General features: G+C 37.9%; 1 long non-coding RNA gene across 1 annotated transcript in view; it reads left to right on the top strand.

Moving 5' to 3' along the window:
* LOC144324668 (uncharacterized) overlaps positions 1 to 22,145 on the top strand; it is a 58,349-nt gene that overhangs the window by 14,331 nt on the left and 21,873 nt on the right. Inside the window, exon 2 of the long non-coding RNA XR_013390095.1 lies at positions 13,073 to 13,176. This is a non-coding gene — a long non-coding RNA (uncharacterized LOC144324668). The remainder of the gene's footprint in view (positions 1 to 13,072; positions 13,177 to 22,145) is intronic.

Below are 22,145 nucleotides of genomic sequence, written 5' to 3'. Positions count from 1 at the left end.
ATGATCTCAGAGTCCTGGGATCGAGCCCCATGCAGGGCTCCTTGCTCAGCAGGGAATCTGTTTCTCCCTCTCTCTCTGCCTGCCACTCTCCCTGCTTGTACTCTCTCTTTCTTTCTCTCTGTCAAATAAATAAATAAAATTTAAAAAAAATAAAATAAAGACTTTATTTATTTATTTCATTCATTTATTTAGAGAATGGAGGGTAGGGGTAGAGGGAGAGGGAGAGAGAGAATCTCAAGCAGACCATGCTGAGCACAGAGCCCAACTCAGGGCTCCATCTCACAACCCTGAGATCATGACCTGAGCCAAAATCAAGAGTTGGACACTTAGTCCCACTGACCCACCCAAGGACCCCCCACCAACCACTAGATTTAAAAATTAGTTCACCTACTTTTCTTCTTTTCTTTTTTTAGAAACAAAATATTATCAATGTAGTTGATGGCTCCTTATCTTTTCCTTTACCTTTCTTCACAGAGTTAACCACTATCCTGAAATTGATGTGTATCTTTCCCATCTCTATATTTATTCTATATGTATGTGCTCCTCAAAAATATATAGGTTTTTTTTTTTTTGCAAATTTTACATATTTACATAAATGAAATAGTCTTACATCTTTTTGCCATCACCTTCCATGGAATATTGATTCTGAGATTTAGTCATGTTCAAACATTAACAAGTAGTTTATTTATTTAAGCTACTATCATGTCCTATTATATGTAATTATTCATTTCCTCAGTGACAAACTTTGAGCTTGCTTCTTATTTTTTGCTGTTCAAATAAGGTTTCAGTGGACATCCTTGTACATCTCTTCCTAGGTCTATGTAGGATTTTTTTTGTTGTTGGGGGGACAGTTGTAACTAGAAGTAAAATTCTGGGCCATAGAGATGTACCTCTTAAGCTTTGCTAGATATTTATTGTCAAATTGCTTATCAAAGCACTTGTACTTGCCACACGGGAAAGTTCCAATTTCCCCATTTCCTCCTCAAAAATTAGTATTTTAGAAGTCTTGTTTTCCTGAAGTGATATCTCACATCAAGTTGCATTTTAAAAAAAAAGATTTTATTTATTTACTTGAGAGAGAGAGAGAGAGAAAGAAAGAGAGAGAGAGAGAGAGAGAGAGCAGGAGCAGGGGAGCCTGACTTTGGACCTCAATCCCAGGACCCTGGAATCATGACCTGAGCTGAAGGCAGACACTTAATCGACTAAGGCACCAAGGTTCCCCTTCTTAGCATTTTCTTGATAGTTACTGAGACTTAGAAATTTTTGGTGTTTCAGTTTTCTCTCTGTGACTTGTCTATTCATATCTTTTACTCATTTTATTATTCTTTGTATTTTTCTTATTTATAAGTATTATATCTATTTTTTTATTGATATGTGACAAATAGCTTTTTCCAAGTATATGGTTTGTATTTTACCTTAATTTGTGGTATCTTATATCATGAAAATTTAAATTTCCAATATTATCAAAAGCAATATAATAAAATCAATCTTTTTTCCTATGAATTGTACTTTTGGCATTTTCTTGAAGAAACAATTCATTTCTCTATATTCACAAAAATATTCTCGCCATATTTTTCTCTTTCAAAAGTTTAATATTCACATTTGAGGGGCACTTGGGTGGCTTAGTATTTGAGCATCTGCCTTTGGCTCAGGTCACGATCCTGGGGTCCTGGGATTGAGTCCCACATGAGGTTCCCCACGGGGAGCCTCCTTCTCCTTCTGCCTATGTCTGTATCTCTCTCTCCACGTCTCTTATGAATAAATAAATAAAACCTTTAAAGAGTAATATTCATATTTGAGTTTTTAATCTGTTTATAATGTGAGGTTGGAATAGTTATACTTGTTTTTCTGTATTATAGACCACTTAACTGCAGCCACATGCATTCTGTAATTGGTCCTTTCTCACTGACTTGTAATGACCTCTCATACACATATGCTTTTTTCCTGCTTGGGATCTCTCTTACATTTCATTGACCTATTTTCTCTCTCTCTCTCTCTCTCTCTCTCTCTTTTTGGACAAATACCACATTTTCTTCAAGTGCATATAACTTTGTTTCCATACTTGCACATCTTCTTAGTCATCAAATGGTTATGACTGTTCTTGGCTCTTGTCCTTTCCATACGACTCTCATTAATTTGTCAAATTCTGCAAAACAGCGTGTGGCAATTTTATAGGGATTGCATTAAAATTTATAGATAAATATGAGAAAAATGGTATCTTTTTTTTAAAAGATTTTATTTATTTATTCATGAGAGACAGAGAGAGAGGCAGAGACAGAGGCAGAGGAAGAAGCAGGCTCCGTGCAGGGAGCCTGATGTGGGACTCAAACCTGAGTCTCCAGGATCACACACTGGGCTGGAGGTGGCGCTAAACCATCCTGGCTGCCCCAAAAATGATATCTTAATGATACTGAGTCCCCTTTCCATTACCATTGTATATTTCTCTATTTATTTAGTTTTTTAAAAATGTCATTCAATAATGTTACAGTTTTCTCTAAAATCTTGAACATCTTTTGTATATATTACCGATCACTTCATTTTTTTTGGTTGTTGTTGTTGCTTCTCTAACTGGATACTTTCCTAAAAATTAAAAATTTCTCCTTACTTGTTGCCTGAAAACAAAATTGTTACTAATTTTTCACATTTTTAAAATCAAGCCACCTTGCCAAACTTGCTTAAGTTCCAATTTTTTTGGTATGTATTTTCTTGTATTTCTGTTTAATTAAATTGCTGGGAAATAATAATAATTTTTTTTCTTCTTAATCTTTAATTTTTTTATTTTTTATTGCACTGGCTAGAACCACCAATATTATGATGAGCTGAAAGGATAATAAGAGATATGTTCATTTTGTTCCCAATCTTAAATAAATTGCTTCTGATATTTCACAAGTATGATGTTCTCTATCATGAAGCACCATATATTAGATTAAGAAATTAATTTAAATAGAAATATAATTCTTTCTATTTCTAGATTGCTCAGAGTATGTTTTGCTTTTTATTTTTTAATTTTATTTTTTTAAAGATTTTTAAAAATTCATTTATTCATGAGAGACACAGAGGGAGGGAGAGGCAGAAACAAAGGCAGAGGGAGAAGCAGGCTCCATGCAGGGAGCCCGACGTGGGATTCGATCCCGGGACTCCAGGATCACGTCCTGAGCCGAAGGGAGATGTTCAACCACTGAGCCACCCCGGCATCCCATGTTTTGCTTTTTAATCATGAACAAATATCAAAATTTATTGGATGTCTTTTTTTTTTTTTGGCATGTATTGGGATGAATTTATGGTTTTTCTTCTTTAAAAGGTGAGTTGTATCAGTAGATTACCAATAGTTGAATTATCCTTGCATATATGGAATAAACCCTGTTTGGTCATAATTTAACACACACACAAACAATTGGACTTATTTTGTTAGCATTTTATTTAGGATTTTATATTTATTGTTTTTCTGTTTTGTTTTGTTTTTTAACAATTTTATTTATTTATTCATGAGAGACACAGAGAGAGAAGCAGAGACATAGGCAGAGGGAAAAGCAGATTCCATGCAGGGAGCCTGATGTGGGACTTGACCCCAGACCAGGGATCATGCCCTGAGCTGAAGGCAGACACTTAATTGCTGAGCCACCCAGGCACCCCTAGGATTTTATATTTATATCATGAGGGAGATTAGTCAGTCATTTTTTTCTTTTCTACAGTAGCTAGCTAATTTTAGCATCAAGGTTATATTAGCTTTATAAAATGAGTAGTATGGACCTTTCTTTTCTAAACTCTGAATCATTTGTACAGAATATGAATTATCTACTACCTGAAGATTTGTTAAGTGTAGCTTGAAAGCCTTTTGAGGCTTCTTTCATGTGTGTGCTTAGATCTTTACTGATAACTTTGAAACTTTATATGGGATTATGCCGATTTCCCTTTTTTTTTCATTAGTGCTGGTAATTTATATTTTTCTAGAATTTTAATTTAAGTTTTACATTTATCAGCAAAAAGTTTTACAAAATATTCTCATAAGGTTTAAGAAAAACTCCATTCTATCTAGTCATATACCCTCCTTCTTTTCAATATTTATTTTTTTCCTTTGTTTCCCTTGGTCAGTCTTCCAGAGCCTTGTCTTTTCCTTTATGTGTGTTTTCTTCTCCAAAGAATCAGGTGTTTGTTTTTTGTTTTTTTTTTTTGTTTGTTTTTTGTTTGTTTGTTTTACTGATCTATTATAAGATGTCTTTATTTTCTCTTCTATTAAGCTCTGCTTTTATCTTTGATCCTTCCGTTAGGCCAACTCCTTTGCGTTTCTCATTTCTAGAGCTGCTGGGCTCCTAACTCTTTATTCTTTCGTACCATGTTCATTGAAAGGTATATGAATTTCCTTTGAAAGAATCCTTAGGCTCCTTCTCACAGATTTTGTGTTATATTTTCATGGCTATTCATTTCCAAGTATTAAGAACGTCTTCACTGATTATGAGTGATTTAGAAGCATGCGTTTAAATGTCCAAATGGATATTTTCACCTATATTTCAGTTGTTAGTTTCTAAGTTTATGGCATTTTTATAGTTGTTTTAATGCAGTTATTTTATGTCTGTTTCAGATTGTTCTCTCATCTGTTCCCGAGCTGTAGGGTTCCTAACTGACCCTGTTTGTCATGCCTGTTGGTTTTCCCTCCCTGCAAATCATTTTCAAGTGTTGGTTGAGTTTTTCACTGTGAACTCATCTTCAGTGGGGTGGCTTCACATGGGCTTCCTGTGCCTTTGGCTGTGAACATTTCTCTACAGGGGATTTTGTATTTGTTTCTACTGGAAGCCTCAGGATTTTAGTGGTCCAGGATCTGTTTTTTGGTGAATTTCTCAGCTTGCTATTTCTTTATCATACAGCTAATATAAATTTCACCTCCATTTCCACTATGTCACAGGTTTGGGAGTTTTCCTTCTTCTCATGTACACTTCCTCCTGTCCCTAGAAACCCTGCAGGTGAGAAGCCATTACTGCCCTGGACTGGTGAGAAGCTACCCTTTCGGAGTTCTAGTTTTGTAGGGGATTCATTTCTAGCCTTGGCCCTATCATGGAATCAAGAAAATGTTTTATATTTCTGGGGGGACATTGAAACTCCAGTTCCAGCCAGGAGGCTGTCTGGATCACTGAGGCTCTCAGCTTGGATGCTTGCCAGTCTAGTGTTGAGTAACTTCATTTCCCTTTTGAGATCAGCTATGTATTTAAAAGTTTGGATTATATTTTCGAATTTCTAATTTCCTAAGGGGAGAGGGCAGCCCCAGTGGCACAGCGGTTTAGGGCCGCCTACCCGGGGCGTGGAGACCCGGGATCGAGTCCCACGCCCGGCTCCCTGCATGGAGCCTGCTTCTCCCTCTGCCTGTGTCTCTGCCTCTCTCTCTCTCTGTGAGCATCTATGAATAAATAAATTAAAAAATCTTAAGAAAAATAATTTCCTAAGAGGGGGAGGGGATGCCCTGTCAGATCAAACAAACTTGTTACAACAGATGCAGAATTTTACAAATGTAAGCTAGAAATGTTTCCTGTCTTAGATTGCAAACTATCATTCTTGGAGTAAATTGTTCTTGTAAATAATCGTTTTTATGTATTATCTTTGCCTAAAGCAGGGTACCCATAATTACTTTAACTCCACTTTGAGAGGGGAAATCTAAGTGTGAATTACAGTTCTGTTCTAAGGTTGTCATAGAGTCTTGGGGGGAAAAAAAGAAGACAAGTCCTGGCTGCAGGGAAAAAACGTAATTCCGTTTACTGCTGATTTATAGGAATATTTACATTTACATCACTGTTAATTTTCTGGACCAGGATCAGTCGGACCCTGCTGGGCAGTGGAAAGCCAAGAAGCTCAAAGTGATGTGTGCAGTTTTATAGGTCTAAAATGTTGGATTCTGGCATTTTGATAGATTGACAAGATTTGCACTTGTCTGCTTTTTCACTGAGTTCTAAACTTAGAAATGGGCTTTGTTCCTCACATGGAGAATACTAAGAATCTATTTCCTAAAGAACAATTTTTTCCCATTCTAAGCCTGATTCTCTCTGACTGGATGAAGTTTTGTCAGCAATAGATACTTCTGGTGGTTGGCCAGAGTGACGAGTCCTGAAACATTAACTAAGTCCAGTTAATATGGATCTTCTCTCTTTTTAAAAAAATGTTTACTAATGCTAGATTTTTGCTTTGCATTGTTACAGAAACTCATTTCAGAAAGCAAAGGAACAGTCAGTCAACTCAGATAATTTCAGAACTATTTATTGTTTCATTTTATAAAGAATTGGACAGTTTAGGAAAAATCAGTGGTTTGATGATATGAGCTGGTACTTGTAGGTGTTGCCTGAATTTAGGTACCTACTTTGACAATAATCTGGTAACGAGTTTGAAAATTCATATGTTAATGCATTTAAAAGATTGAGCTCCTTTATGGGCAGCCCGGGTGGCTCAGCAGTTTAGTGCCGCCTATAGCCCAGGGCCTGATCTTGGAGACCCTGGATCAAGTCCCACCTAAGGCTCCTTGCTAGGAGCCTGCTTCTCCCTCTGTCTGTGTCTCTGCTGCGTGCGCTCTCTCTCTCTCTGTGTTTCTCATTAAAAAAAAAAAAAAAAAAAAAAAAAAAAAAAAAAAAAGAGCTCCTTTAAATAATTGGAAAAAGAAATATAAATAGGATCTTTTTTTTAATAAATTAATTTTTTATTGGTGTTCAATTTACCAACATACAGAATAACACCCAGTGCTCATCCCGTCAAGTGTTTAATAGGATCCTAACTGATAAATTTCTAATTGTTCTTCCCAGCTTTTGACACAGGCAAATATTTAGTGTTAAAAAAAAGGGTGACCATTGGGGGCACCTGGGTGGCTCATTGGGTTAAGCCTTGGACTCTTGATTTTGGCTCAGGTCATGATCTCAGGGTTGTGAGGTCAAGCCCTTGGTTGGACGCAGTGCTCAGCAGTGAGTCTGCTTCTCTCCCTCTGCCCCTCCCTCAGCTCGTGCCCGTGTTTGTGCATGTGCATTCTCTCTCTCTCTCTCAATAAATAAATAAATCTTAAAAAAAAAAAGGAGTGATCATTGGCTTTACCTCTGTTAAAAGCTTGTTGTTTGATTGAACCAAAGGACGTTAGAGGAGGTTGGGCTAATCCGTGTTTCAGTGACCAGGACATGCTCATATTTCTGTAAGTGGTCTACGTGAGGCCCTAAACCATCATCAGAGAATCTCCAACTTTGGGATATGTGGGCTTTAAGAGATGAACATTCTAATAATTGGTTGTATTGAGTCTTCTTGACACTTTCTACTTATTTCAACTTTGGTTTTCTTACTTTGTCTGAGACTCTTCCTCTCTCCCTCTACACTGAATTCCCAGTGCACAACTAGTCAAAAGAATTTCTGATAACTTCACTTGCCAGTTGGTGAGGGTAACTTCTATTCCTGAAGTAATACTGCCATTAGCATTATATAGAAGTTCTTTGAAACACTCCCTCAAAGACACCTATTGCAGTGGTCAAAAAGAGAATTAGACTGTTTGGTTTCAAATCTCAGCTCTGCCCCTATGGTGGTTCCCATTGACAAAATTGCTTCAGTGTCACATTTGGTAAAATGCAGGCAATAAGAGTACTACCCTCTCTGGGTAGTTGGGATGAATAGAATATACATAGAAAGCACATGTGCCCCCATATAATGAGCATTCATTATCAGCCTTTGTAATTAAATATGCATATATTCTGCATGGAAACACACTCGAAGTAGCTGAAGAATAGCTCTTACCAACATACTAATGATTGAAACATATTTGCCATTCTTTTGGGAAATAAAATTTGATTTTTCTCCTGAGAGAGAAAGCAATCTGTCTAGATTGATGGTTCTATGGAAAAAAAGTAATAATGCATGTCCTTTTGGATATTTCAACCTCTTCAGGAACAAACCCTAGATAACCAAATTCAAATTTTAGCTCTAGCTATGCTTTGTTGATTACTCATCTTTCTAATCCAAAATTTTAATGAAAGAAATCTGATTTTCACATCTGGGTAGAGACCTTAAATATCGATTGTTTTCATTCATGCTGCCTTGTCCAATTCCTTTAATTGTCTTTACAAAGTCATTTTAGTGCCTCCCTCTCTTTCTCTTGCTATTCAGAACCGAGGCTTTTCCAACTGGAACTATCCACTGTGACTTGAAATGCTAGCTTTCCAGCTGGGAACGGTATATGTGTAAACTGCGGAAAGCCTGCGTTTGTGAATTTCTGGTTTGCATTAGACCATCATGGTTTATTGTTCTGAAGGCTCTTTCTTGGAGGAGGGTCCCAACGCACAGTGCCATGCAGCCTCTCCAGGGTGAGCTGCTTCTTCAAAACGGCTGTTCACTTAATATTTCAGAGTTTAGAAATCACTTGGGTAAATCTTTAGATACAGTTCATCACCATCATGTATCAAATGAGGATAATCTGAATCCCTGGAAAGCATGCATAAAATATGTAATTGCCCTTGAAAATAAGCACAAATAATTTACTGGTAAATATTTGTTTTACCAGACCACATCCCACTTCCCCAGACTATAATCTGTACTCTACAAATGCTGGTAAAACCCACACTTTTTTTTTTTTTTGGTATTGTTCACTGTAGTCCTAAGTCCGTGGCTACTTCTAAAGCTTTTTTTTTTTCCTGAGTCAAAAAGTAATAAGAGACAGGGTAAAGGATCTTTTATTGATTGATTCCACAATTGACTTCCTGACAGCGGTTTCCATTACTTCCTGGGCTGATTTGCTGTTGCTCATTAGATCTCCTCTGAACCATTGGCATTTGAGACCCTCTACAATTGCATTTTTTATACTTACCTTTTTGGTAGTCCTTACAATGTATTTTTTCTCCCCTCTGCAGCTCAGTGTACAAGGGAGGTCCAGCTCTCCTGTCAGTGGTTCTTATTTGGGAACTCTTACTTTGTCTGAGGCTCTCCTTCCCTCCCTCTAGCTCTGCTTTCTCATCTCTAGTTCTCTCCTGACCTCCTGGTCTAAAAATTCCCTGGACCTAACTGGTCATGATGCCCTCACTCCCACTGAGAAGTTGTCATGTCCCTTTCCACTGACCTAGACATTCTCGAATTTAGAAATCAATTGGTGTATTGCAATGAAGAATGTTCTCCTATATGGCTTTGGATTTCCAGCATTCCTAGTGTGATCACTGGTACCCTTATCCCTGACAAAGATGCTTTTTATTTCTTTGGCATTTTATGTTGAAAAAGTACTTGACCCTCTATATCTGTACATATATTTTGTTCACTGCCTCATCTGTGCCTGATGTATCTGTGTTTCCAGATAAATGTTATCATGCATATTAAACATTTTATTATTGAAAGCAGTGTCCAGAATAAAGTTTCAGGTGTACTCTCTTTCAAATATAGCACTTTCCAAAAAAGCAATATACTATCTAGACTTATTATCTTGCCTTCTCTTTCTCTAAAAATCTAGAGGAAAAGTTGGGCAAAGACGGGGAGATAATAGAGAGGCTAAAAGAACCTGTCCTGAGAAAGTTAAGGATGGGCTGCAGAGATATGTGGAAGATGTTGAAAGGAATAAAGGTTTTCCAATGATATGATGTGTCCACATTTGCTTGTTCATTTTTCTTTTATAGAATTGTCTCATCAAACTAAATCATTATGAGAAAAAGCTGGTGGTATTTTGTTTAGAATGGTACCTTATGGAAAGTTTTTTGATTTATATTTGTTGATATGTCAATGCAGTCTTCCTGAGATCAGAGTTCTGAAAAGGGTTAATGAATGAATTTGACTGCAGTGCACCTGCTTAGTCCGCTAATGTATAGTAATTTATGAATATTGCAATTATTCATAGCTATTTAAGAATGGAGAATATTCTGAGCATGCTTAACAAATCCATTATCCGTGGAAAACTGTATGTATTTAGATGATTCCCGGAGTAATGGCATTCTCCATTCCACATGTTTGAAGATGTTTTCTTGAGAGTTTCAATCTGTTGCAGAATCTGTGCTTACAGACCCCAGTGATGTCTGCTTACCACTGGAAGAAGGTTCTTTGTACCCCGAATGGCTCTTCTTAACTTTACTATCCTTGGAATTGGAAGAAAAGGAAAGAGGAAGCTAGGCTACATTTACTTGTCAAGATGGGCACAGTCTCATGAGGCACTTTGTATTAAACTTCTGAAAAAACATTTTTTATGATGATCCTTGTAGGGAGTTGGGATAATGTTAGAGTGGGCAAAGGCATCTGCTGACGTCTGTGGCTGTTCTAACCTTTGAAGGTCTATAAATGTGCTGTGATCACAAACCTCAATAGTATTTTAAAAAATGAATACATTAATTCATTCAATCTAGATGTATGGAGTGCCTCTGATATGCAGACACTAGCTTGGTGCTAGGGGAGGGGTGAGAAAGAATACAGTCTAACCTCATGAGGCTTACATTTCAGGGGCAGAGACAAGTGGTAGTAAACAGAGATGTAGATGCAGATGTATCTCCTTTTGGTTCTGTTTGTCTGGAGAACCCTAACACAGGAGGTGACAAAGACTCTAGCAGAAGGAAATGCATGTGCCATGGCTCTCAGATGAGAGGGAGCTGGTGTTGAGGGAATACAAAATGGATGGTATTGTTGAAGCATGGAGAGCTAGTGGCTGTGGGGAGCAGCCAGGCCAAGATTTCCTTGTTGTGAAGCCCTTTATGCAGAGCTGGTACTTTAAACACAGCCGTAAATATTAATTCCTTGAATTTGCAGAAGACTCTATTCTTTTAAATCCACTCAATCTTCAAAATTTTAAATGATAAAGTGTTTTATGAATTTAAAAAAATTTTTAAAAAGGTTTTATTTATTTATGAGATAGAGAAAGAGAGAGCAAAAGAGCACAAGTAGGGGAAGTGTCAGAGGGAGAAGCAGGGTCCCTGCTGAGTTGGGAAGCAGACGAGGGGCTCGATCCCAGGACCCTGGGATCATGACCTGAGCTGAAAGCAGATGCTTAAATAACTGAGCCACCCAGGTGCCCCATAAATGATAGAGTATTTATATATTATGCATTCTTTGACTTTTCTTACTATCATGTAAGATTTCTGTAAGTCATTTACATGTACTAAAAGTTTCATTCTTCTCCCTCTTCTCATCTCTCCCTTTTCCTTTCTAAATAGTGTCACCTCCCTAGACATTTCCTCTTTTGACCAACCAGTTACTTGTGTAGTTGAGCATTTCTGCTGAGTGTTTGGGTCCAAATTCATACTTTGGATTCATAGTTTATCTATTTGATGAGTTTTGCTCCCCATGTCCTTCATGGTGATATGTAGTCCTGGGACCCTGACTATCTTTTGAGAAATGACTCCTTTCTTATTCTGGACTGTCTTGGAGTCTCAGAGGTCTGTGGTAAAGGTGCTTTGCCTTTCTTAAACTGAAGTGTGGGAATCTTGGCAAGATAGGAAGTGACTGGGCTAATCCATCCTCATAGTGTCTCCCTGAAAAGATGGCCCTGCTCTTCTAGGTCCTCAGCTCTGCTTTGGCTTCTTATCCTTTCTGAAATCTGGCTTTTCAGTTTTGCCTTTGATGCTATAAGCAATCCCATATACCCCTAGTAAACTCCTCCCTCAAGTTACCACAAGTAGTTTCTGTGGCTGTAGCCTGAAAAGCTACTGTAGTTCCAGTGTGAAAGGAGAAGAGTGGAGAGTTTGGTGTGGCTGGAGAGAATGATATGTGTGTGAGTCGCTGGAGATGAGGCAATTTGGGACCAGGGTTTAAAGAGTGACAGGAAGAGATCCCAAAGAACTTGGAAACAAACCTATCTTCTGAGAGGACGTAATGGAATGAGAGAGGGAAGCAGGAATCAGTTGGACCCATCAGAGAGTTTGTTATTGAAGAGTTCCTGAATTTCTCCCAGAATTCCCAAGGAAAAGGAATCTCAGGGAAATGGCCTGAATTCTATGTGGAATGTGGGAACTTAATCTGCTGTTTTGGGGCAGCAGAAAATTGTTGGTCAGCCTGGACTGTGGAAAATAGAAGCTCAATGAAGTGGTGTCATGGGTAATAATTCCCTGTGTCTGCTACAGTACCTGCAGTGATGTAGACCAGCCTGGTGGTCACAGCCAGAGCCATCATTCCCATAAGGCCCCAAATGGTCAAACAATTCACTCTCCTGAGGGAGCTCCACGGCCATAAAGAAACTTATTATAAAATCGCTATTCCTGTAACTCTGCTTCTGGGGGAGGAAAATGTAGAACCAGGCCAAGATGAGGATTAAGGCTTGTCTAGCAGATATGCTTCAATGAAAATTAATATGCTGACAATTTCAGTTCCTACATGAATCTGGTGGGATTAGTTAATGTGAGTCCATGCTGAGATACTGATTGGATTTCTGAGCTTATGAATCTGCGGATAAGGCTGTAGACTGGTGAATTCATTCATTCAAGTAACATTATGAAATCAAAACTTCTATGCACTTCCATAAAGCCACATTTACAAAAAAAATTTATCTTAGGCAAAGGTTACCTACCCAGGAAGGCTTTTTAGAAGGGAGTGACACAATTGAATTAGAATTTAGCTGCAGGGCAAAGAGACTTTGTCAAATAAAAGATCTGGTAGGAAGTTACTGTGATGCTCTAGGGAAAAAATAAGAGCAAGAGCTCTTATTGGCAAAACTAAGGCAAGAGCTCAGGGGGGAGAGGATGGGATGCCAGCTACTGGACTGAACAAGGATCCTTAGATCTTGATGCTCTATTGACATAAGGGATGAGGAATTGGCTGCAATCAGGGATAATGCCTTATGTGTCATTTTTCTTTCATTAAATAACCTTATCTGAATTCCCACAAACAATGCTGTAATAGTTAAATCATGACAGTATGAAAAACAGATTCTGAATTAAATTAGTGCAATGTCAGCCCATCACACTAAACCATGAATTCCCTAAGAGGTTTAGCAACATATTGGATAAAGTGAAATTAATCCTTTCGAGCCACAAGTTGACATCTGCATATGCTATGAATCCATAAACTATACTGTGAGCATTAGAAGAGGAAGCTAAAAAATGCAAGCAAACACATCTGTATTCTGTCCTGCAAACAAAGCTGAGTTCACAATGTCATTTTTCTTTTGTAGGGTCGAACGAGGAGGTGGCTCTGAAACGTGCATGTTGTTGACCTTTACAGTCCGATGTGTTGCTGATTGCACCCCCGCAGAACTTGATGAAGCTTTGCAGTCAGGTCACTATTTAATATGATTCACTACCCTAAATTTAGAAAAGGCTGTGATTCTAACAGCAAGTGACAAAAACCAGAGAATTTTGAGTTCTTGTTGGCTGCTCTGGGTTACATTCCCCTCTAGGTGAAGTCAGAGCTGCCAGCTCCATTAATGAAAATAACCAGCCTGTTAGGAGAATAACTAGAAGGGACTGCAGATAAGAAGTGGCAGAGGATTAAAACTCTCCTCAACTTTTGGCTTCAGAGTTAAAACATTTCCTTTGTTTTAAATATGTTAACAAGCAGGATCTGTAAGGGAGTTTTGTGACTTTTCACAGGCTAGCCTGAAATAAAGAGTTGTGCGCTCAGGTGATGAATTTGGGATCATGACCGTGGCCAATCCTGACATCGGAGAGCAGGCTTTTGGCTTCAGGCTGTGTGAGACGGTCACAGATTTGCCAGTTTAAGTCCCAGAATACAGTAGTTCATATGGGACTCTGGAGTCCCTGCCACAGATATTCTGAAAATCAGACTTCACTGATGCCTGAAAAACCAGAAACATGTCTCATCTGATTGGTTTGGGCTTATCAATACTTCACTTTTCAGGGTACAAAGAAGGCTTTGTGCTACTAAGCTGATAGGCTCTGCTGGAGGGATGTGGATGCCAGGGAATGTGCCAACAAACTGAAAGGGAAAAGAAAATAAAAAGACAGCATAGACATTGTCAAAATGAAGTGCCATGTTTTTATTCACTGCATGGGGTCCCATCTTTATCAAAATGCTGGCTTGGCTTCTTTAGTTAATGCCTCCCTCTTCTTTATATTCTCTTCTGATCACCATCCCTATGTCTAACATGCTTCAAATGCCGGTATGCTGAATTTTATTAGCAAACATCACAAGTTTCTTGATTTGAGATATAAAAATTATAGCTCTTTTGTTTTAACATATGGATGCAGAGAGAGCTCTTGGGGCTGAGAGTGTGTGGGGGGGGTGATTTCCAGGTTCTAACCTTTCGCTCGGGGGTCTGAACTTTTTTGCATTCAGCGCTGACTTTTGAGTCCCAGAAATTTTGATGACAAATCTCCAAACATTAAACTGGACATAACTACACCTACCGCAAAACCACTTTTTGCAGTCTCTAAAACCACCTACAGTTGCTGCAATAGCCACCGTCACTCCTTGGCATGGTGTTGCCGTTTCAGCAGATTTACTGTCCTGCTCACCTTCTCTTATATACCCACGAGGAGACTATATTACATTTCCAGTAAACACACTATCTTTCTTTGAATACTCTGCTTCTTAACATTTGTTCTAAACTTGTTACTCCCTGCTCTGCACCCACTCTGCAAACCCACAAATCTTAACATTCCATCTGGCACACACGGCTGGAATGGTGAGTTTTACTCTGTTGTAGCAAAAATAAATTATATACAGAGATGAAAACTTGGCAGCGTATTTATGTGGTTCTTGAGCATGCCTTGGCACACTGCCTTCACACAATATTGGCATCTCGGGTAAGCTCGAGCAAGTCACAGAAATTTTGTGCCTCGATTTCTCCTTTGGCAAAATCTGAGTAAATGTGGTTTTATAAAAATAAAAACATCACAGGTCCTCTAAAGGTAACCTTGCTGCAGTTTGGATTCTCCAGGAAACCGACTCTGAGATGGAGATCAGCGCACAGGGAGGGTACAAGGGAATATTCTTGGGATCAACAAATATGGAAAGAATGGAGCCAGGAGGACACAGAAGAGGGAGAGGCTGGATGTGGTTCCCTCTAATAAGGGATCAGCCAACCCCATAGGAAGCTTGGAGGCCGCACAGTCCTTTAGAGTTGCGCCAGGTTGGCAAAGGAGCATAGGAGGAACTCTTGGCAAAGGAGATAAAGGAGCAACTCTTTATCTAGGTTGACCTGTCCTTGAAGAGAGCCCTACAAGGGGGCTGTGACATTAGATGTAAATGGCCTCTCTCGTGTTGAGGTCATTTCCAGAGAGTAGAGAGCTGTCATCCCACAATATTCCTAGTAGGTGGAAAACCAATGCTTCATTCCTTTTTTATTTTATTTTATTTTATTTTATTTTATTTTATTTTATTTTATTTTATTTTATTATTTTATTTTATTTTATTTTATTTTATTTTATTTTATTTTATTTTATTTTATTTTATTTTATTTTATTTTATTTTATATTTTATTTTTTCATGAGAGAGAGACACACACACAGAGGCAGAGACATAGGCAGAGGGAGAAGCAGGCTCCCTGTAGGGAGCCTGATGTGGGACTCGATCCTGGAACTCTGGGATCATGCCCTGAGCCAAAGGCAGATGCTCAGCTGCTGAGCCACCCAGGCATCCCCCAATGCTTCATTCCTGATGTGAGGATCTAGACTGTACAGTACAGTACACATGACAAAAACCAAGCTAAAAGCAGCATATGCGAACAAATTTGCTTTCCTTTCTTGGTGGCCAGAGACTTCCAGTGAAGACAGAATTACGGCATGCATGGTTACAGTGAGAATTCTGTCTCTTTACCTCCAGCACTATCACACGAAGGGCCAGTACGCCCTGATGCTGTAGGTCTGGCTCAGGGATGTAGCAGGGAAACTGCCAAAGGATCGTTCCTTGGATTGAGTTGATCTCCTTGCCTTCAATAAGCCTTATCATCTGTGTGCACTCAGTACTGTGTAATCTGGCTATACATCCTCCCTAATATTAAAAGTGGAATATTTATAATACTTTGTCTCTTAAGCCTTGGTTGCATATGCAAATGTGATCAGGCGTTTAAAAGAGAGCTTGCATTTAGTTGATGTATTTCTTAAGTCTTGTAAGGTAGGACAGTCCTCCTAATCTCTCCCGTTTTATGACCTTAACATTTCAGCATTTTGGTAAGAATACTTGATTATATTTGTTTTGGGAAAGAAGAGTTATAAAACACATTTTGGAGCTTCAAAATACATGAAGTAAAAATTGACAGAAGTCAGGGGAAATAGATGATTCTAAAATCATAGTTGGAGATTAAAAAAAAACTCCTCTCTCAGTAATTGATAGGAAAACAAGGTTCCCCCTACAAAATCAATAAAGGTATAGGAGATCTAAACATGATTATCAACCACTTGACTTAATTGATATTTGCAAACCTTATACCCCAATTCTGAAAAATAACCATTCTTTTCAGGCATACAGTGTTGTACTCAGGATGGATGGACCATATGTTGGGCCATAAAATAAACCTCAATAATTCAAAAAAGATTGAAATTATATAGAGTAGATCTTCTGATCATAATGATATTACATTAAAAATCAATAACAATAAAATAGGAAACCCCTAACACTTTAGAAATTAAACAAAACACTTCTAAGTAACTGATGGGTGAAATAAATCACAAGAGATATTATAAAATACCTTAAACTAAAAAAACCCCAGAAGCATAGCATGTCCAAATTTGTGGGAGGCAGTTATAGAAATGGTTATAGAGAAATATATGATTTTAAATGTTTATATTTGAAGAGAAAGGTCAAAAAACAACGACTGAGGCTCCACTTTAAAAAGCACAGAAAGGGCAGCCCGGGTGGCTCAGCGGTTTAGCGCCGCCTTCAGACCAGGGCCTGATCCTGGAGACTGGGGATCGAGTCCCATGTCAGGCTCCCTGCGTGGAGCCTGCTTCTCCCTCTGCCTGTGTCTCTGCCTCTCTCTCTCTCTCTCTCCTTTCTGTGTGTCTCTCATGAATAAATAAAATAAAATCTTAAAAAAAAAATAAAAAGCACAGAAAAAGAAGAAATGAGTAAACCCAAATTAAGTAGAAGGAAGGGACGAAAAAAGTTAAGAGCAGAAATGTAAAAAGAAAACATAGCAATTGGAAATTTCATACCCTATTGGTGGTAATGTAGGGATGATACAGGCACTCTGGAAGAAGGTCTGGAAGTTTCTCATAAAATGAAACATCTTCATCCCTAGAAGTCAGCAATTCTTCTTCTAGGTGATTTACCCAAGAGGAATGAAAAGGTATGTTCACAAAAAGCATCTACAAGCATTTTCATAGATGTTTTATCTATAATAGCCAAAGCCTAGAAACAATCCAGGTGGAATATTTCTCAGTAATAAAAAGGGATGGACTGTAGATATAGGCAACAGCACAGATGATTCTCAAAAATGTTATTGAGTGGCAGAAGCTAACTCCAAAAAGTATAATTCTATTTATATGAAGCTCTAGAATAGGCAAAACTAATGTATGGTGGGAAACATCATGACAGTGTTTGTGTTACAATGGGGAATGGGGGAGGAGATTTTGGGAAAGGCCATGAAAGAACTTCCTGGTCATTCTATTTCTCGATATGGGCTTCAGTTACATAGGTATATGTATTAGTTATAACTCAGCAAATGTAAATTAATATTTGTGCATTTCATGGTATGTAAACTTTCTGCCAGAAGAAAATATTCCAAACAACTATTGAACCCTACTCAATGACTGGCATACAGAATATTTAAGGGTAAATGCTATTGATATATTTTACTTTGAAATATGTCAAAGGGGATCCCTGGGTGGCTCAGCGGTTTGGCACCTGCCTTTGGCTCAGGGCATGATCCTGGAATCCCAGGATCGAGTCCTGAGATCGAGTCCCGGGATCGAGTCCCACAACGGGCTCCCTGCATGGAGCCTGCTTCTCCCTCTGCCTGTGTCTCTGCCTCTGTCTCTCTCTTTCTGTGTCTCTCATGAATAAATAAAATAAAATAAAATAAAATAAAATAAAATAAAATAAATATGTCAAAAAATAAAGTTGATTTATGGACAAAGTGCATATGGATAGATGTAAAGCAGTGTGGTAAAAAAGTATGATAATGTATACTTTACATGTACATATCTTCTTGGTCTAATAGTACATATACTATCTTCTTGGTCTGATTTTATCTTAGTGTCTGGGTGCACTTATGGCTGTGTGGGTTTGCTCCAAGAGCTTGAACGTCTTCTTTGGAGAAATTATGCTTTGCTTCATTTCATTGAAAATTCCTCAGCTAACATTATTTCCTATTATGGAATCTAGAACTTGAAGGCTTTTATGGCTGGAAATAGACAAATTTCTAGATAAAAATGTAAATATAGTGAATCTCAGAGTATCTCAAGTTGCTTCCATCTTAACTCTCTGTGTGATTTTTCATGAAAACTTGGGTGTTCTTTACATTGAATATTCTAGATTAGTGAAACCCAAAACTAGCTGTCCCCAACAATTTCATGGAGAACTAATTTAAAATATAGATTCCTAGGTCTACCCCAAAATCCACAGAATCAGAATCTTTGAGTGACGGGTCCTTGGAATCTTCTTCTTTTTTTTTTCTTTAAACCTACCCAAGTCACTTAGGTAGTAGGAAGGTTGTAGACCTGTAGACCAGTGCTTCTCAAACTTTAATGTGTATTTGAATCACATTCTTGTTAAGATGCAGATTCTGATTCAGTAGGTCTGAGGTGGAGCTCAAGATTCTCTGTATTTTTAACAAGCAGAGCTTCTTGATGCTGCTGGTCTGCAGACTGCATGATGACTAGTGAGAAACTAGGTCATGTCTCAAAAAATTTTCCCAAAACTAGAGTCTCTTCCTTTCTAGGGAGCCTATTATTTGACCAGCGTTCAGCATGTGAAAAACTTTCTTGCTTGATATCTGTTTGCTCTGAAATACTGCTTGAACAGTTGATAACTCAGATTAGGGTGACCATCCACCTCAACTGGCCCATCAGAGTCCTGGTTTACACCTACTGTCCTGGTTTAATTATTAAAAGACGCTCTGCCATGTTCTCTCTTAGAAGTGCCTACATTTGGAGGATAAATTATAGAGTGACCCTTTCTCAACCTCAAACATTGAGAAGGATGTCATAATATATAGAATAGAATGTAGGTTGTGTACCCCAAATTCTATGTACATTCAAATCCTTCTTTGTTATTCCACACTACAACCATAGCCTTAAACAAATCAAGCCTCAGTCATCACATGTGTAAGACATAAGTGGTTTTTTTTTTAGTTTTTATTTTATTTTTAAAATATTTTATTTATTCATGAGAGACACTCAGAGAGAGGCAAAAACATAGGGAGAGGAAGAAGCAGGAACCCTATGGGGACCCTGATGCGGGACTCTGTTCTAGGACCCTGGGATCATGACCTGAGTCGAAGGCAGACACTCAACCACTGAGCCACCCAAGTGCCCCAGTTTATTTTTTTTTAAGATTTATTTATTAATTTTAGAGAGCGAGAGAGTGTGTGCAAGAGGGGGGAGGGCAGAGGGAGAGGGAGAGAGAAAATCCTCAAGCAGAACCCCCAACTGAGCTCGAGCCTGAGGTGGGGTTTGATTCCAGGATCCCAGGTCAAGGGGCAAATGAGAAATTGAAGTTTGAGTGAGATTCAAACTTGGGTGTCTAACTCTGAGGTCCTTATTCTGAACCACCGCGGAGGGTTTCTATGAGCTACTTAATGCTTCTATTCTTTCCACATTTCAAAAATAACATCTTATTACTCTACAGTCTAATGTGACCAATTTGGGAGAGGGGCTCAGGAATAGGGACCATGTGAGATGCATGTAAATCTGCAGCAAAGACAGCAGCAATCAACTGTGCTGGTTTGGAGTTGGGCACTTAAACAAAGTGCCTCAATTTATTTTACAACTTTATGGAGGTAACAGTAGAAGTACAATGAACTGCACATATTTAGAGTGTACAGTTTTATCAGTTTTGACAAATGTATATACCCATGAAACATCACCATAATCAAGTTAACAATTATTTCTCTCTTCTTTAACTTTCCTCCAACTCCTTTATAATCTATCTCTTCTTCTGTCAAGATCTACAGGCAACCACTGATCTGCTTCCTTTCCGTATGGCTGAGTTTACATTTTTTAGAATTTCACATAAATAGAATCATACAGTATAATACTGCTTGTTGCCATGCTTTTCTCACTCAACATGATGATTTTGAGATGCATCTGAGATTTCACTTTGTTGAGTTACCAATTGTTTGCTTATTTTTGTTGCTGAGTGGTTTTGCATTGTATGGAAATATTGCAAGTTGTTTATCCAGTTACCTGTTTGTTGATGGACATTGGGTTCTTTCCAGTTTTTGTTTATCACAAGCAAGGTTGTTATGAGCATTTGTGTACAAGCCTTAGTGTGGATATGTTTTCATTTCTCTTGGGTAAAATCCTAGTAGTAAACTAGCAAATTAGTGTGATAGGTTTATGTTGAACTTTTAAAGGAACTACTGAGCTGTTTTCCAAGATGGTTGTCCAATTTTATATTTTCAACAGCAGTTCTCCACAACCCCACCAACCCTTGCTATTGTCAGGTTAAAAAATAAATGTTAGGGATGCCTGGGTAGCTCAGTGGTTTAGTGCCTGCCTTTGGCCCAGGGCATGATCCTGGGGTCCCAGGATGGGGTCCCACATCGGGCTCCCTGCGTGGAGCCTGCTCCTCCCTCTGCCCATGTCTCTGCCTTTCTCTGTGTGTCTCTCATGAATAAATAAATGAAATCTTTTAAAATATATATATATATGTTAGCCATTGTATTTGAGGTATAGTGGTATCACGTGATTTTAATTTGCATTTTCCCAATGACTACTAATTTGAACATCCTTTCAATATGCTTATGGGCCAGCTGTAGGTGTTTCAAGGTAAAGTGCCTATTTAAATTTTTTTGCTTATTTTAAAAAATTAGATTATCTTCTTGCTATTGAGTGATAAAAATTCCTTATATATTCTGGATACAAGTTCTTGTCTGATATATACTTGGCAAATATTTTCTCCAGGTCTGTAGCTTGCTGCTTTATTGCCTTAGCAGTGGCTTTCAAATAGTAAACGTTTTAATTTTGTCAAAGATCAATTTATCATTTTTCCCCCTTTTATGGTTTGTGCTTCTTGTGTTCTATCCAAGAAACATCTGTCTACTTCAAGTTCGTAATTCTCCTATGCTTATTGTAGAAAATTTTAGAGTTTTGGTTTCAAATTGAGGTCGATGATTCATTTTGAGTTAATTTTTATGTATGGTGTAAGATAAGGGTCAGTGGTAATTTTTTTTTTCTATATAGTGTATCCAGCATCATTTGTTGAAACGATTTTGCTTTCTCAGGTGGATTGCTTCGGTATTTTTGTAAAAAATCAATAGACCAAATGTGTGTGGGTTTATTTCTGGATTTTCTATTCTCTTACATATATGTAAATGACTATCTTTTTACCAGTACCACACTGATTCCTGTAGCTTTATAAAAATTTTTGATATCAGGTAGGCTAAGTCTTCCAACTTTTTCTTTTCTTTTTAAAAAAGTTCTTTGGCTTTAGCTTGTCTAGGTCTTTGCATTTCCATATATGTTTTAGAGTCAGTTTGTTGATTTCTACGAAAATGTCTGCTGGAATTTTGGTTAGTATAGTATGGAAGTATAAATTACTTTGGGGAAAAAAAAAAAGAAAAAAAAATTACTTTGGGGGAAACTTGTTATCTTAATGACATTGAGTCTTTCAATCTATGAATATGGCATGTCTTTCCATTTACTTAGCTTTTTAAACTTTCTCTAAGCAGTGTTCATCTTTGACCAGATTTTTCTTTTTAGTCTTACTATAAATGGAATTTTAAAAATTTATTTATGAACTGCCTGCTGATTGTATGTTGAAATAAATAGTCTAAAAATTATCAGCCATGTATCTTGCTAAATTTATTTGTTAGTTCCAGTAGTAATTTTGTAGATTTTCTGGGATTCTCTACATAAAAAATTCTATCATCTACAGTTATAAATAATCTTTCTCTCTCTCTCTCTCTCGTCATCTCTATGAAGACAGCAAACTCATCTACCTGGCTTGTGGTTGTATTCCCAGATATTAGTGTAGAAATTGGTACATAGTAAGCAATAATATTTTTTTCTTAAATAACCAAATACATGCTGCTTGCAAGTCATTCCTATACAACTACTAGTGTCTAGAAAGCTTCTTAATTGCCTGGTTTTCCCGTAGAGAGGCCAAGATACCAGAATGCA

Source organism: Canis aureus, chromosome 12 (assembly GCF_053574225.1).
Source record: "Canis aureus isolate CA01 chromosome 12, VMU_Caureus_v.1.0, whole genome shotgun sequence".
NCBI classification, from domain to species: Eukaryota; Metazoa; Chordata; class Mammalia; order Carnivora; family Canidae; genus Canis; species Canis aureus.
Note: the sequence above shows the minus strand (reverse complement) of the source record. Positions and strands in the feature narration are given on the sequence as shown.